Genomic DNA, 14,674 nt, shown 5'->3' on the forward strand with positions numbered 1-14,674 from the left:
CGAATAATTTCTGTTGCATCTGAAAGTAGGAACTCGCCCGATTACAACGGTATATGTACTTTTCAACTTGGCTATTCTAGTTATTCGTTTCGAGCATCTGAACGCGGAGAATTTTGAGTTTCTCAACCGTTTCTTACCTCCAAACTGCCGTATCTCGCGAACGGATTGACGAATCCGAATAATTTCTGTTGCATCTGAACGTATAAACTCGCCCGATTACAACGGTATGTCCACTTTTCCCCTAGACCATTCTAGTTATTCGTTTCGAGTATCAGAACAGCGAAAATGTTGAGTTTCTCAACCGTTCCTTACCTCCAAACTGCCATATCTCGCGACAGGATTGACGAATCCGAATAATTTCTGTTGCATCTGAAAGTAGAAGCTCGCCCGATTACAACGGTATGTGTACTTTTCCCGTAGGCCATTCTAGTTATTCGTTTCGAGCATCAGAACTGTGAAAATGTTGAGTTTCCCAACCGTTTCTTACCTCCAAACTGCCATATCTCGCGAACGGATTGACGAATCCGCAAAATTTCTGTTGCATCTGAAAGTAGAAACTCGCCCGATTACAACGGTAAGTGTACTTTTCCCCTAGTCCATTCTAGTTATTCGTTTCGAGCATCAGAACTGCGAGAATTTTGAGTTTCTCAACCGTTTCTTACCTCCAAACTGCCATATCTCCCGAACGGATCGACGAATCCGAATAATTTCTGTTGCATCTGAAAGCAGAAACTCGCCCCATTACAACGGTATGTGTACTTTTCCCCTAGGCCATTCTCGTTATTCGTTTCGAGCGTCAGAACTGTGAAAATGTTAAGTTACCAAACCGTTTCTTTCCTCCAAACTGCCATATCTCGCGAACGGATTGACGAATCCGAATAATTTCTGTTGCATCTGAAAGTAGAAGCTCGCCCGATTACAGCGGTACTTGTACTTTTCCCCTAGGCCTTTCCAGTTACTCGTTTCGAGCATCAGAACTGCGAAAATGTTGAGTTTCTCAACCGCTTCTTACCTCCAAACTGCCGTATCTCGCGAACGGATTGACGAATCCGAATAACTTCTGTTGCATCTGAACGTAGAAACTCGCCCGATTACAACGGTATGTGTCCTTTTCCTCTAGACCATTCTAGTTATTCGTTTCGAGCATCAGAACAGCGAAAATGTTGAGTTTCTCAACCGTTTCTTACCTCCAAACTGCCATATCTCGCGACAGGATTGACGAATCCGAATAATTGCTGTTGCATCTGAAAGTAGAGACTCGCCCGATTACAACGGTTTGTGTACTTTTCAACTAGGCTATTTTAGTTATTCGTTTCGAGCATCCGAACTGCGAGAATTTTGAGTTTCTCAACCGTTTCTTACCTCCAAACTGCCATATCTCGCGAACGGATTGACGACACCGCAAAATTTCTGTTGCATCTGAAAGTAGAAACTCGCCCGATTATAACGGTATGTGTACTTTTCCCTTAGGCCTTTCTAGTTATTCGTTTCAAGCATCAGAACTGCGAAAATAATGACTTTCTCAACCGTTTCTTACTTCCAAACTGCCATATCTCGCGAACGGATTGACGAATCTGAATAATTTCTGTTGCATCTGAAAGTAGAAGCTCGCCCGATTACAACGGTATGTGTACTTTTCCCCTAGGCCATTCTCGTTATTCGTTTCGAGCATCAGAACTGTGAAAATGTTGAGTTTCCCAACCGTTTCTTACCTCCAAACTGCCATATCTCGCGAACGGATTGACGAATCCGCAAAATTTCTGTTGCATCTGAAAGCAGAAACTCGCCCCATTACAACGGTATGTGTACTTTTCCCCCAGGCCTTTCTAGTTATTCGTTTCGAGCATTAGAACTGCGAAAATGTTGAGTTTCTCAACCGCTTCTTACCTCCAAACTGCCGTATCTCGCGAACGGATTGACGAATCCGAATAATTTCTGTTGCATCTGAACGTAGAAACTCGCCCGATTACAACGGTATGTGTACTTTTCCCCTAGACCATTCTAGTTATTCGTTTCGAGTATCAGAACAGCGAAAATGTTGAGCTTCTCAACCGTTTCTTACCTCCAAACTGCCATATCTCGCGACAGGATTGACGAATCCGAATAATTTCTGTTGCATCTGAAAGTAGAAACTCGCCCGATTACAACGGTATGTGTATTTTTCCCCTGTGCCATTCTCGTTATTCATTTCGAGCATCAGAACTGTGAAAATGTTGAGTTTGTCAACCGTTTCTTACCTCCCAACCGCCATATCTCGCGAACGGATTGACGAATCCGAATAATTTCTGTTGCATCTGACTGTAGAAACTCGCCCGATTACAACGGTATGTGTACTTTTCCCCTAGGCCATTCTAGTTGTTCGTTTCGAGCATCAGAACTGCGAAAATGTTGAGTTTCTCTACCGTTTCTTACCTCCAAACTGCCATATCTCGCGAACGGATTGACGAATCCGAATAATTTCGGTTGCATCTGAAAGTGGAAACTCGCCCGATTACGACGGTATGTGTAATTTTCCCCTAGACCATTCTAGTTATTCGTTTCGAGCATCAGAACTGCGAAAATGTTGAGTTTCCCAACCGTTTCTTACCTCCAAACTGCCATATCTCGCGAACGGATTGACGAATCCGAATAATTTCTGTTGCATCTGAAAGTAGAAACTCGCCCGATTACAACGGTATGTGTACTTTACCCTAGGCCTTTCTAGTTATTCGTTTCGAGCATCAGAACTGCGAAAATGTTGAGTTTCTCTACCGTTTCTTACCTCCAAACTGCCATATCTCGCGAACGGATTGACGAATCCGAATAATTTCTGATGCATTTGAAAGCAGAAGCTCGCCCGATTACAACGGTATTTGTAATTTTCCCCTAGACCATTCTAGTTATTCGTTTCGAGCATCAGAACTGCGAAAATGTTGAGTTTCTCAACCGTTTCTTCCCTCCAAACTGCCATATCTCGCGAACGGATTGACGAATACGCAAACTTTCTTTTGCATCTGAAAGTAGAAGCTCGCCGTATACAACGGTATGTGTACTTTTCTCCTAGGCCAATGTCGTTATTCGTTTCGAGCATCAGAACTGTGAAAATGTTGAGTTTCCCAACCGTTTCTTACCTCCAAACTGCCATATCTCGCGAACGGATTAACGAATCCGCAAAATTTCTGTTGGATCTGAAAGCAGAAACTCGCCCGATTACAACGGTATGTGTACTTTCCCCCTAGGCCTTTCTAGTTATTCGTTTCGAGCATCAGAACTGCGAAAATTTTGAGTTTCTCAACCGTTTCTTACCTCCGAACCGCCATATCTCGCGAACGGATTGACAAATCCGCAAAATTTCTGTTGCATCTGAAAGTAGAAACTCGCCCGATTACAACGGCATGTGTACTTTTCCCCTAGGCCTTTCTAGTTATTCGTTTCGAGCATCAGAACTGCGAAAATGTTGAGTTTCTCAACCGTTTCTTACCTCCAAACTGCCATATCTCGGGAACGGATTGACGAATCCGCAAAATTTCTGTTGCATTTGAAAGTAGAAACTCGCCCGATTACAACGGTATGTGTACTTTTCCCCTAGGCCATTCTACTTATTCGTTTCGAGCATCAGAACTGCGAATATTTTGAGCTTCTCAATCGTTTCTTCCCTCCAAACTGCCATATCTGCGAACGGATTGACGACTCCGCAAAATTTCTGTTGCATCTGAAAGTAGAAACTCGCCCGATTACGCCGGGATGTGTACTTTTCCTCTAGGCCATTCTAGTTATTCGTTTCCAGCATCAGAACTGCGAACATTTTGAGTTTCTCAACCGATGCTTACCTCCAAACTGTCATATCTCGCGAACGGATTGACGAATCCCAATAATTTCTGTTGCATCTGAAAGTAGTAACTCGCCCGATTACAACGGTATGTGTTCTTTTCCCCTAGGTCATTCTAGTTATTCGTTCCGAGCATCAGAACAGCGAAAATGTTGAATTTCTCAACCGTTTCTTCCCTCCAAACTGCCATATCTCGCGAACGGATTGGCGAATCCGCAAACTTTCTTTTGCATCTGAAAGTAGAAGCTCGCCGTATACAACGGTATGTGTACTTTTCTCCTAGGCCAATCTCGTTATTCGTTTCGAGCATCAGAACTGTAAAAATGTTGAGTTTCCCAACCGTTTCTTACCTCCAAACTGCAATATCTCGCGAACGGATTGACGAATCCGCAAAATTTCTGTTGCATCTGAAAGCAGAAACTCGCCCGATTACAACGATATGTGTACTTTCCCCCTAGGCCTTGCTAGTTCTTCATTTCGAGCATCAGAACTGCGAAAATGTTGAGAATCTCAAACGTTTCTTACTTCCAATCTGCCATATCTCGCGAACGGACTGACGAATCCGAATAATTTCTGTTGCATCTGAAAGTAGAAACTCGCCCGATTACAACGGTATGTGTACATTTCCCCTAGGCCAGTCTCGCTATTCGTTTCGAGCATCAGAACAGCAAAGATTTTAAGTTTCTCAAACGTTTCTTCCCGCCAAACTGCCTTATATCGCGAACGGATTGTCGAATCCGAATCATTTCTGTTGCATCTGAAAGTAGAAACTCGACCGATTACGCCGGGTTGTGTACTTTTCCTCTAGGCAGCTCTAGTTATTCGTTTCGAGCATCAGAACTGCGAAAATTTTGTGTTTCTCAACCGTTTCTTAACTCCAAACTGCCATATCTCACGAACGGATTGACGAATCCGAATAATTTTGGTTGCATCTGACAGTATAAACTCGCCCGATTACAACGGTATGTGTACTTTTCCCCTAGGCCATTCTAGTTATTCGTTTCGAGCATCAGAACAGCGAAAATGTTGAGTTTCTCAACCGTTTCTTACCTCCAAACTGCCATATCTCGCGACAGGATTGACGAATCCGAATAATTTCTGTTGCATCTGAAAGTAGAAACTCGCCCGATTTCAACGTATGTCTACTCTTCCCCTAGGCCATTCTAGTTATTCGTTTCGAGCATCAGAACAGCGAAAATGTTGAGTTTCTCAACCGTTTCTTACATCCAAACTGCCATATCTCGCGAACGGATTGACGAATCCGAATAATTTCTGTTGCGTCTGAAAGTAGAAACTCGCCCGATTACAACGGTATGTGTACTTTTCCCCTAGGCTATTCTAGTTATTCGTTTCGAGCATCAGAACTGCGAAAATTTTGAGTTTCTCAACCGTTTCTTACCACCAAACTGCCATATCTCGCGAACGGTTTGACGAATTCGAATAATTTCTGTTGCATCTGACAGTAGAAACTCGCCCGATTACAACGGTTTGTGTACTTTTCCCCTAGGCCATTCTAGTTATTCGTTTCGAACAACAGAACAAAGAAAATGTTGAGTTTCTCTACCGTTTCTTACCTCCAAACTGCCATATCTCGCGAACGGATTGACGAATCCGAATAATTTCTGTTGCATCTGAAAGTAGAAACTGGGCCGATTACAACGGTATGTGTACTTTTCCCCTAGGCCATTCTAGTCATTCGTTTCGAGCATCAGAACTGCGAAAGTGTTGAGTTTCTCTACCGATTCTCACTTCCAAACTGCCATATCTCGCGAACGGATTGACGAATCCGAATAATTTTGGTTGCATCTGACAGTATAAACTTGCCCGATTACAACGGTATGTGTACTTTTCCCCTAGGCCGTTCTAGTTATTCGTTTCGAGCATCAGAACTGTGAAAATGTTGAGTTTCTCTACCGATTCTCACCTCCAAACTGCCATATCTCGCGAACGGATTGACGAATCCGAATAATTTCTGTTGCATCTGAAAGTAGAAACTCGCCCGATTACAACGGTATGTGTACTTTTCCCCTAGGCCATTCTAGTTATTCGTTTCGGGCATCAGAACTGCGAAAATGTTGAGTTTCTCTACCGATTCTCACCTCCAAACTGCCATATCTCGCGAACGGATTGACGAATCCGAATAATTTCTGTTGCATCTGAAAGTAGAAACTCGCCCGATTACAACGGTATGTGTAATTTTCCCCTAGACCATTCTAGTTATTCGTTTCGAACAACAGAACAGCGAAAATGTTGAGTTTCTCAACCGTTTCTTACTTCCAAACTGCCATATCTCACGACAGGATTGACGAATCCGAATAATTTCTGTTGCATCTGAAAGTAGAAACTCGCCTGATAACAACGGTATGTGTACACTTCCGCTAGGCCAATCTGGTTATTCGTTTCGAGAATCAGAACTGCGAAGATCTTGAGTTTCTCAACCGTTTCTTCCCTCCAAACTGCCATATCTCGCGAACGGATTGACGAATCCGCAAAATTGCTGTTGCATCTGAAAGTAGAAACTCGACCGATTACGCCGGGTTGTGTACTTTTCCTCTAGGCAACTCTATTTATTCGTTTCGAGCATCAGAACTGCGAAAATATTGAGTTCCTCAACCGTTTCTTACTTCCAAACTGCCATATCTCACGACAGGATTGACGAATCCGAATAATTTCTTTTGCATCTGAAAGTAGAAACTCGCCCGATTACAAAGGTATGTGTACTTTTCCCCTGGGCCATTCTCGTTATTCATTTCGAGCATCAGAACTGTGAAAATGTTGAGTTTCTCAACCGTTTCTTACCTCCAAACTGCCATATCTCGCGAACGGATTGACGAATCCGAATAATTTCTGTTGCATCTGAAGGTAGAAACTCGCCCGATTACGCCGGGTTGTGTACTTTTCCTCTAGGCAACTCTAGTTATTCGTTTCGAGCATCAGAACTGCGAAAATTTTGTGTTTCTCAACCGTTTCTTACCTCCAAACTGCCATATCTCACGAACGGATTGACGAATCCGAATAATTTTGGTTGCATCTGACAGTATAAACTCGCCCGATTACAACGGTATGTGTACTTTTCCCCTAGGCCATTCTAGTTATTCGTTTCGAGCATCAGAACAGCGAAAATGTTGAGTTTCTCAACCGTTTCTTACCTCCAAACTGTCATATCTCGCGACAGGATTGACGAATCCGAATAATTTCTGTTGCGTCTGAAAGTAGAAACTCGCCCGATTACAACGGTATGTGTACTTTTCCCCTGGGCCTTTCTAGTTATTCGTTTCGAGCATCAGAACTGCGAAAATGTTGAGTTTCTCAACCGTTTCCTACCTCCAAACTGCCTTATCTCGCGAACGGTTTGACGAATTCGAATAATTTCTGTTGCATCTGACAGCAGAAACTCGCCCGATTACAACGGTATGTGTACTTTTCCCCTAGGCCAATCGCGTTATTCGTTTCGAGCGTCAGAACTGCGAAGATTTTAAGTTTCTCAACCGTTTCTACCCTCCAAACTGCCATATCTCGCGAACGGATTGACGAATCCGCAAAATTTCTGTTGCATCTGAAAGTAGAAACTCGCCCGATTACGCCGGGATGTGTACTTTTCCTCTAGGCCATTCTAGTTATTCGTTTCGAGCATCAGAACAGCGAAAATGTTGAGTTTCTCAACGGTTTCTTACCTCCAAACTGCCATATCCCGCGAACGGATTGACGAATCCGCAAAATTTCTGTTGCATCTGAAAGTAGAAACTCGCCCGATTACGCCGGGATGTGTACTTTTCCTCTAGGCCATTCTAGTTATTCGTTTCGAGCATCAGAACTGCGAAAATTTTGAGTTTCTCAACCGATGCTTACATCCAAACTGCCATATCTCGCGAACCGATTGACGAATCCGAATAATTTCTGTTGCATCTGACAGTAGAAACTTGCCCGATTTCAACGTATCTCTACTCTTCCCCTAGGCCATTCTAGTTATTCGTTTCGAGCATCAGAACAGCGAAAATGTTGAGTTTCTCAACCGTTTCTTCCCTCCAAACTGCCATATCTCGCGAACGGATTGACGAATCCGAATAATTTCTGTTGCATCTGACAGTAGAAACTCGCCCGATTACAACCGTATGTGTACTTTTCCCGTAGGCAATTCTAGTTATTCGTTTCGAGCATCAGAACAGCGAAAATGTTGAGTTTCTCAACGGTTTCTTACCTCCAAACTGCCATATCCCGCGATCGGTTTGACGAATCCGAATAATTTCTGTTGCATCTGAAAGTAGAAATTCGCCCGATTTCAACGTATGTCTACTCTTCCCCTAGTCCATTCTAGTTATTCGTTTCGAGTATCAGAACTGCGAAGATTTTAAGTTTCTCAACCGTTTCTTCCCTCCAAACTGCCATATCTCGCGAACGGTTTGACGAATCCGCAAAATGTCTATTGCATCTGAAAGTAGAAACTCGCCCGATTACAACGGTATTTGTAGTTTTCCCCTGGGCCATTCTCGTTATTCGTTTCGAGCATCAGAACTGTGAAAATGTTGAGTTTCTCAACCGTTTCTTACATCCAAACTGCCATATCTCGCGAACGGATTGACGAATCCGCACAATTTCTGTAGCATCTGAAAGTAGAAACTCGCCCGGTTACGCCGGGATGTGTACTTTTCCCCTAGGCTATTCTAGTTACTCGTTTCGAGCATCAGAAATGCAAAAAATTCGTGTTTCTCAACCGTTTCTTCCCTCCAAACTGCCATATCTCGCGAACGGATTGACGAATCCGCAAAATTTCTGTTGCATCTGACAGTAGATACTCGCCCGATTACAACGGCATGTGTACTTTTCCCCTAGGCCTTTCTAGTTATTCGTTTCGAGCAACAGAACTGCGAAAATGTTGAGTTTCTCAACCGTTTCTTATCTCCAAACTGCCATATCTCGCGAACGGATTGAAGAATCCGAATAATTTCTGTTGCATCTATAAGTAGAAACTCGTCCGATTACAACGGTATGTGTACTTTTCCCCTGGGCCATTCTCGTTATTCATTTCGAGCATCAGAACTGTGAAAATGTTGAGTTTCTCAACCGTTTCTCACCTCCAAACGGCCATATCTCGCGAACCAATTGACGAATCCGAATAATTTCTGTTGCATCTGAAAGTAGAAATCCGCCCGATTTCAACGTATGTCTACTCTTCCCCGAGGCCATTCTAGTTATTCGTTTCGAGCATCAGAACAGCGAAAATGTTGAGTTTCTCAACCGTTTCTTACCTCCAAACTGCCGTATCACGCGACAGGATTGACGACTCCGAATAATTTCTGTTGCATCTGAAAGTAGAAACTCGCCCGATTTCAACGTATGTCTACTCTTCCCCTAGGCCATTCTAGTTATTCGTTTCGAGCATCAGAACAGCGAAAATGTTGAGTTTCGCAACCGTTTCTTACCTCCAAACTGCCATATCTCGCGAACGGATTGACGAATCCGAATAGTTTCTGTTGCATCTATATGTAGAAACTCGCCCGATTACAACGGTATGTGTACCTTTCCCCTAGGCCATTCTAGTTATTCGTTTCGAGCATCAGAAGAGCGAAAATGTTGAGTTTCTCAACGGTTTCTTACCTCCAAACTGCCATATCTCGCGAACGGATTGACGAATCCGCAAAATTTCTGTTGCATCTGAAAGTAGGAACTCGCCCGATTACAACGGTACGTGTACATTTCCCCTAGGCCAATCTCGTTAATCGTTTCGAGCATCAGAACTGCGAAGATTCTAAGTTTCTCAACCGATTCTTCCTTCCAAACTGCCATATCTCGCGAACGGATTGACGAATCCGCAAAATTTCTGTTGCTTCTGACAGTAGAAACTCGCCCGATTTCAACGTATGTCTACTCTTCCCCTAGGCCATTCTAGTTATTCGTTTCGAGCATCAGAACAGCGAAAGTGTTGAGTTTCTCAACCGTTTCTTCCCTCCAAACTGCCATATCTCGCGAACGGATTGACGAATCCGCAAAATTTCTGTTGCATCTTAAAGTAGAAACTCGCCCGATTTCGCCGGGATGTGTACTTTTCCCCTAGGACATTCTAGTTATTCGTTTCGAGCATCAGAACTGCGAAAATTTTGAGTTTCTCAACCGATGCTTACCTCCAAACTGCCATATCTCGCGAACGGATTGACGAATCCGAATAATTTCTGTTGCATCTGACAGTAGAAACTCGCCCGAATACAACGGTATGTGTACTTCTCCCCTAGGCTACTCCAGTTATTCGTTTCGAGCATCAGAACTGCGAAAATTTTGAGTTTCTCAAGCGTTTCATACATCCAAACTGCCATATCTGGCGAACGGATTGACGAATCCTCAAAATTTCTGTTGCATCGGAAAGTAGAAACTCGCCCGATTACAACGGCATGTGTACTTTTCCTCTTCGCCTTTCTAGTTATTCGTTTCGAGCAACAGAACTGCGAAAATGTTGAGTTTCACAACCGTTTCTTACCTCCAAACTGCCATATCTCGCGAACGGATTGACGTATCCGAATAATCTCGGTTGCATCTGAAAGTAGAAACTCGCCCGCTTACGACGGGATGTGTACTTTTCCCCTAGGCCATTCTAGTTATTCGTTTCGAGCATCAGAACTGCGAAAATTTTGAGTTTCTCAACCGTTTCTTCCCTCCAAACTGCCATATCTCGCGAACGGATTGAAGAATCCGAATAGTTTCTGTTGCATCTATAAGTAGAAACTCGCCCGATTACAACGGTATGTGTACATTTCCCCTGGGCCATTCTCGTTATTCATTTCGAGCATCAGAACAGCGAAAATGTTGAGTTTCTCAACCGTTTCTTACCTCCAAACTGCCATATCTCGCGAACGGATTGACGAATCCGCAAAATTTCTGTTGCATCTGAAAGTAGAAACTTCCCCGATTACAACGGTATGTGTACTCTTCCCCTAGGCCTTTCTAGTTATTCATTTCGAGCATCAGGACTGTGAAAATGTTGAGTTTCTCAACCGTTTCTTACCTCCAAACTGCCATATCTCGCGAACGGATTGAAGAATCCGAATAGTTTCTGTTGCATCTATAAGTAGAAACTCGCCCGATTACAACGGTATGTGTACATTTCCCCTGGGCCATTCTCGTTGTTCATTTCGAGCATCAGAACAGCGAAAATGTTGAGTTTCTCAACCGTTTCTTACCTCCAAACTGCCATATCTCGCGAACGGATTGAAGAATCCGAATAGTTTCTGTTGCATCTATAAGTAGAAACTCGCCCGATTACAACGGTATGTGTACCTTTCCCCTAGGCCCTTCTAGTTATTCGTTTCGAGCATCAGAACAGCGAAAATGATGAGTCTCTACGGTTTCTTACCCCCAAACTGCCATATCTCGCGATCGGATTGACGAATCCGAATAATTTCTGTTGCATCTGAAAGTAGAAATTCGCCCGATTTCAACGTATGTCTACTCTTCCCCTAGGCCATTCTAGTTATTCGTTTCGAGCATCAGAACAGCGAAAATGTTGAGTTTCTTAACCGTTTCTTACCTCCAAACTGCCATATCACGCGACAGGATTGACGACTCCGAATAATTTCTGTTGCATCTGAAACTAGAAACTCGCCCGATTTCAACGTATGTCTACTCTTCCCCTAGGCCATTCTAGTTATTCGTTTCGAGCATCAGAACAACGAAAATGTTGAGTTTCTCAACCGTTTCTTACCTCCAAACTGCCATATCTCGCGACAAGATTGACGAATCCGCAAAATTTCTGTTGCATCTGAAATTAGAAACTCGCCCGATTACAACGGTATGTGTACATTTCCCCTAGGCAATCTCGTTATTCGTTTCGAGCATCAGAACTGCGAAGATTTTAAGTTTCTCAACCGTTTCTTCCCTCCAAACTGCCATATCTCGCGAACGGATTGACGAATCCGCAAAATTTCTGTTGCATCTGAAAGTAGAAACTCGCCCGAATACGCCGGAATGTGTACTTTTCCCCTAGGCCATTCTAGTTATTCGTTTCGAGCATCAGAACAGCGAAAATTTTGAGTTTCTCTACCGTTTCTTACCTCCAAACGGCCATATCTCGCGAACCGATTGACGAATCCGAATAATTTCTGTTGCATCTGACAGTAGAAACTCGCCCGATTACAACGGTATGTGTACTTTTCCCCTAGGCCATTCTAGTTATTCGTTTCGAGCATCAGAACGGCGAAAATGTTGAGTTTCTCAACCGTTTCTTACATCCAATCTGCCATATCTCGCGACCGGATTGACGAATCGGAATAATTTCTGTTGCATCTGAAGGTAGAAACTCTCCCGATTACAACGGTATGTGTACTTTTCCCCTAGGCTATTCTAGTTACTCGTTTCGAGCATCAGAAATGCAAAAAATTCGAGTTTCTCAACCGTTTCTTCCCTCTCAAACTGCGATATCTCGCGAACGGATTGACGAATCCGCAAAATTTCTGTTGCATCTGGAAGTAGAAACTCGCCCGATTACGACGGTATGTGTACTTCTCCCCTGGGCCATTCTCGTTATTCGTGTCGAGCATCAGAACTGTGAAAATGTTGAGTTTCTCAACCGATGCTTACCTCCAAACTGCCATATCTCGCGAACGGATTGACGAATCCGAATAATTTCTGTTGCATCTGACAGTAGAAACTCGCCCGATTACAACGGTATGTGTACTTTTCCCCTAGGCCATTCTAGTTATTCGTTTCGAGCATCAGAACAGCGAAAATGTTGGGTTTCTCAACCGTTTCTTACATCCAAACTGCCATATCTCGCGACCGGATTGACGAATGCGAATAATTTCTGTTGCATCTGAAAGTAGAAACTCTCCCGATTACAACGGTATGTGTACTTTTCCCCTAGGCTATTCTAGTTAGTCGTTTCGAGCATCAGAAATGCAAAAAATTCGAGTTTCTCAACCGTTTCTTCCCTCCAAACTGCCATATCTCGCGAACGGATTGACGAATCCGAATAATTTCTGTTGAATCGGACAGTAGAAACTCGCCCGATTACAACGGTATCTGTACTTTTCCCCTAGGCCATTCTAGTTATTCGTTTCGAGCATCAGAACTGCGAAAATGTTGAGTTTCTCAACTGTTTCTTACCTCCAAACTGCCATATCTCGCGAACGGATTGACGAATCCGCAAAATTTCTGTTGCATCTGAAATTAGAAACTCGGCCGATTACAACGGTATGTGTACATTTCCCCTAGGCAATCTCGTTATTCGTTTCGAGCATCAGAACTGCGAAGATTTTAAGTTTCTCAACCGTTTCTTCCCTCCAAACTGCCATATCTCGCGAACGGAATGACGAATCCGAACAATTTCTGTTGCATCTAAAAGTAGAAGCTCGCCCGATTACAACGGTATGTGTACTTTTCCCCTAGGCCACTCTCGTTATTCGTTTCGAGCACCAGAACTGTGAAAATGTTGAGTTTCCCAACCGTTTTTTACTTCCAAACTGCCATATCTCGCGAACGGATTGACGAATCCGCAAAATTTCTCTTGCATCAGAAAATAGAAACTCGCCCGATTACAACGGTATGTGTACTTTTCCTCTAGGCCATTCTCGTTATTCGTTCCGAGCATCAGAACTGCGAAGATTTTAAGTTTCTCAACCGTTTCTTCCCTCCAAACTGCCATATCTCGCGAACGGATTGACGAATCTGCAAAATTTCTGTTGCATCTGACAGTAGAAACTCGCCCGATAACAACGGTATGTGTACTTTTCCCCTAGGCCATTCTAGTTATTCGTTTCGAGCATCAGAACAGCGAAAATTTTGAGTTTCTCTACCGTTTCTTACCTCCAAACGGCCATATCTCGCGAACCGATTGACGAATCCGAATAATTTCTGTTGCATCTGACAGTAGAAACTCGCCCGATTACAACGGTATGTGTACTTTTCCCCTAGGCCATTCTAGTTATTCGTTTCGAGCATCAGAACGGCGAAAATGTTGAGTTTCTCAACCGTTTCTTACATCCAATCTGCCATATCTCGCGACCGGATTGACGAATCCGAATAATTTCTGTTGCATCTGAAGGTAGAAACTCTCCCGATTACAACGGTATGTGTACTTTTCCCCTAGGCTATTCTAGTTACTCGTTTCGAGCATCAGAAATGCAAAAAATTCGAGTTTCTCAACCGTTTCTTCCCTCTCAAACTGCCATATCTCGCGAACGGATTGACGAATCCGCAAAATTTCTGTTGCATCTGGAAGTAGAAACTCGCCCGATTACGACGGTATGTGTACTTCTCCCCTGGGCCATTCTCGTTATTCGTGTCGAGCATCAGAACTGTGAAAATGTTGAGTTTCTCAACCGATGCTTACCTCCAAACTGCCATATCTCGCGAACGGATTGACGAATCCGAATAATTTCTGTTGCATCTGACAGTAGAAACTCGCCCGATTACAACGGTATGTGTACTTTTCCCCTAGGCCATTCTAGTTATTCGTTTCGAGCATCAGAACAGCGAAAATGTTGGGTTTCTCAACCGTTTCTTACATCCAAACTGCCATATCTCGCGACCGGATTGACGAATGCGAATAATTTCTGTTGCATCTGAAAGTAGAAACTCTCCCGATTACAACGGTATGTGTACTTTTCCCCTAGGCTATTCTAGTTAGTCGTTTCGAGCATCAGAAATGCAAAAAATTCGAGTTTCTCAACCATTTCTTCCCTCCAAACTGCCATATCTCGCGAACGGATTGACGAATCCGAATAATTTCTGTTGAATCGGACAGTAGAAACTCGCCCGATTACAACGGTATCTGTACTTTTCCCCTAGGCCATTCTAGTTATTCGTTTCGAGCATCAGAACTGCGAAAATGTTGAGTTTCTCAACTGTTTCTTACCTCCAAACTGCCATATCTCGCGAACG

Source organism: Ptiloglossa arizonensis, chromosome 7 (genome assembly GCF_051014685.1).
Source record: "Ptiloglossa arizonensis isolate GNS036 chromosome 7, iyPtiAriz1_principal, whole genome shotgun sequence".
Classification (NCBI taxonomy): domain Eukaryota; kingdom Metazoa; phylum Arthropoda; class Insecta; order Hymenoptera; family Colletidae; genus Ptiloglossa; species Ptiloglossa arizonensis.